General features: G+C 46.0%; 1 pseudogene; it reads left to right on the plus strand.

Annotated features, from left to right (window-relative positions):
• Positions 1–3,414: 3,414 nt before the first annotated feature.
• LOC126425368 (5S ribosomal RNA) lies at positions 3,415–3,532 on the plus strand (annotated as a pseudogene).
• Positions 3,533–3,758: the final 226 nt, after the last annotated feature.

Here is a 3,758-nt window from a genome sequence, read left to right on the forward strand (position 1 = left end):
TGGCTCGTCACAATACGCCAGTCACTACTCTTGATGAACTGTGGTATCGTGTTGAAGCTGTATGGGCAGCTATACCTATACACGCCATCCAATCTCTGTTTGACTCAATACCCAAGCGTATCAAGGCCATTATTACGGGCAGAGGTGGTAGTTCTGGGTACTGATTTCTCAGGATCTATGTACCCAAATTGCGTGAAAATGTAATCAGATGTCAGTTCTAGTATAATATATTTGTCCAATGAATACCCTTTTATCATTTGCATTTCTTCTTGGTGTAGCAATTTTAATGGCCAGTACTGTAAATGCGAGGAGTCTGGTGGCCAGGGGAATACAGTAAATCCGTCCTGGTGCTGTTCGAACGACGCACGTACAGTGAAAGCTGAGTGACACGTTGCACTGTCTTACTGGTAAATGCCATCGTGCGGAGGAAAAACAAACTCCATGTAGGGATGGAGATACTCCCCAGGGATACACGCGTATTAATGTTGATCCATTGCGTCTTCCAGGATGATGATATCCCTCAGGGAATGCTAAGAAAACATTCCCCAGACCATAACGCTCCCTCCTCTGTCCTGGACACTTGAGACGATTCTTGCAGACCTATATATGCAAACAGCATGAAACGTGATTCGTCTGGAAAGTCCACGTGTCGCCACTGATTAGGCGTCCAGTTGCGATACCGGCGTGCATACTCCAGCCTTCGTCGCCGACGGATAACTGTCACGGTGGGTGCGGGAACCAGGCACCTGCTGCGAAGGTGCATAGCAGCAACGTTGGCACACCCTCGGCTCATCTGAGGGGACTACACATGGGCAATCTCGTTCATCTTGGCAACTAGTTCACTGCTGATCGTTCTTTTTTTGGGAACCGTTCATTTTTACTCGTTCATCGTTCATTTGTGCTTGGTATATGCTTCTTATGAAAACTGAAAACTAGTAGTGTAGGTGACTGAAGGATGGAGGGCACCAAGAGGGGGCACTTGCCTATCCCCTGGAGTATAGAGTTTTTATTCATTACAGAATTCTTACACTTTTAGAAGTAATTTCTGTTATTCTGCAGAACCTCTCGTTGAGCCAACTGTAGCGTTGTGTGGCTGGGTTGGGTTATTTTGGGGGAGAAGACCAGACAGCGAGGTCATCGGTCTCATCGGATTAGCAAAGGAAGTCGGCCGTGCCCTTTCGAAGGAACCATCCCGGCATTTGCCTGGAGCGATTTAGGGAAATCACGGAAAGCCTAAATCAGGATGGCCGGACACGGGATTGAACCGTCGTCCTCCCGAATGCGAATCCAGTGTGCTAACCACTGCGCCACCTCGCTCGGTCGTTGTGTGGCTGGTCGCAGGGAAATAATATAGGGTGGCGTGCGGAAAACCGGCCCTGAGTGCAGACTGCTTGCCAATACGGACGATGTGTTGCCCGTTACGAGCAGATACAACAAACAGACAAACATGTAATAATTAGGCAGTGAAGAAATAACAAGCTAATGCAAGCAACAATGGCGAAACAATCGATGACGATGTGTAGAGAGGTGGAGAAGAGAACTTGAAAATCTCACGCGACGCGCATGGGCTATAGCGCATGTAGTCTTGTAAACCTGTTGGTGGCTGTTTCCCAACTTAATAGACCACAAGTGTCTTGTATACAATTCTTCGTTTCGACTTCCACTACATAGCTATGCTACGTTGTAAACAATAATCGTTTACACCCTATATATACTTCACGTTGTCCCTGAGTTCGTAGGCGAAGTAGACTTTATGGAAGCATAAAATAAAATGTGGTTTTCTCATCATACTTGCGTCACATGCTTAGTAAAAACTGGGTTTTTATGTTGCATTATTAAAGTTAATGCAGCAATAATAATAATAATAATTAAGGTCGCAGTAATAAAGTTTTTGGTTTGAAAGCTCCTTCTGAACCAATGTTTTTGAGATAATAAATACATACGATTTTATGTCAATCTATGTCTTTTCAAATGGAGAGGCACCGCTTTTGCTACTGAGCCAAAATTACCCACAACCCACTTTTTTTTCTAGGAAACCAAAGTAGCAGATAATGCAAATAGGAAACAATCAAACTTAAAAATAGTTAGAGCCTTCGTAAATGTAATGTTTTGTATATGAAAGATACACAAAAATCGTTTTATATGAATTTCCTTACACTAAAAATTAAGAAAATTATTGAAAGTGAGTTGCTAAATCAAGTCTATAATATATGAATAACAAAAAAATTTGCCTTGTTATGTCTTCTGCTGTTCATCGATATAATGAAGTGAGCTGATATGCCCTTTTGTTACCTGAAAAGACGTACCTATTACATACAACGAAATTTTTATGTAATTTACGTAACTATAAAATACGTTTTCATTGCCTCTCGTGGACGCTGAATAGTCAGACCCAAGTGCAAGAACAGTTTGGAACACGGGTAAAATGGGCGAGCGCAGTGAACGAAATGAACAACTGGATACTGAACTAACTAGGAGCAGTCGGCAGTGGAACTGAGACGGGTGGTCATACGAAGAACGACGAGTGCGGCCGAGGGAGACCGAGACTGAGACGAGCACCCGACCGAGGCTGGAACGAGAACAACCGAAGTCACCGCCGCGACCGAAGTGAACTAGTGAACTATGAACCGATCGTTCCTCGTTCCCGGAAACTATTAGTAGACCGCCGCGACCGAAGTGAACTATGAACCGATCGTTCCTTGGAATTCGTTCCTCGGTCCTTTCGTTCATCTTGGTGAACCGTTCCTTTGCACCCGTTCGTTCGCGAACTACTCATCTCTAGAGGGGACAGTTGGTCAAGAGTTGCACGTCTTTTCGCCCGTACACATCTCCGCAGCTGTTGTTCACCCTGTAATATATGGCTCTCAGTTGCTGCGGCGTTGGTTTTGGATAGCGCCATTTTGTCATGTACGGTATGCTTAAGCCAAGGCGGCACACACAGTTTAAAAAAATTAACGGTTTCGGATATGCTTCCACCCTTGGCCCGAAAGCCAATGACCGCGCCCGTTTGGACGTCAGGTGAATCGCTCCGTTTCCACATTACGAGAACTACTGCATTGTTTTCCGCGGGCTCCTGGTACGCGTTACGTACCATCCATTGCTCGTGCAGTCACCTGTGAGTGGTTATTGCACGTTGACGTCGACCAGAAGCTGTCATCACATTAATGTGACTGGACCGTGTAAAATTCCGTGAGACTAACATATCGGATGCAACTCATTATCATGAGCACATGTATAGAGAAGGTACAGAGATCCAGAAATACCGTAATAATTGTAACAGAAAGGAAGGAGGTGTTACCTCGGTTACGCTTGGATTTTGTCTTTGTGCCAACAGCAATACGATCGGTTACTTTTAACAGAGAACGATGGCGCCAGCCAGAGGAAATCGAAGTTTCCGGTATCACTCTACAAACAGGCAACGGCCTTGCCGCAGTGGATACACCGGTTTCCGTGAGATCACCGAAGTTAAGCGCTGTCGGGCGTGGTCGGCACTTGGATGGGTGACCATCCAGGCCGCCATGCGCTGTTGCCATTTTTCGGGGTGTACTCAGCCTCGTGATGCCAATTGAGCAGCTACTCGACCGGATAGTAGCGGGTTCGGTCAAGAATACCATCATAACGACCGGTGTGCTGACCCCACGCCCCTCCTATCCACATCCTCCTCTGAGGATGACACGGCGGTCGAATGGTCCCGGTAGGCCACTCGTGGACTGAAGACGGAGTGCTTTATATCACTCTACAAATGCTGGTGTTCTCTA

This window comes from Schistocerca serialis, chromosome 10, assembly GCF_023864345.2.
Source record: "Schistocerca serialis cubense isolate TAMUIC-IGC-003099 chromosome 10, iqSchSeri2.2, whole genome shotgun sequence".
NCBI lineage: Eukaryota > Metazoa > Arthropoda > Insecta > Orthoptera > Acrididae > Schistocerca > Schistocerca serialis.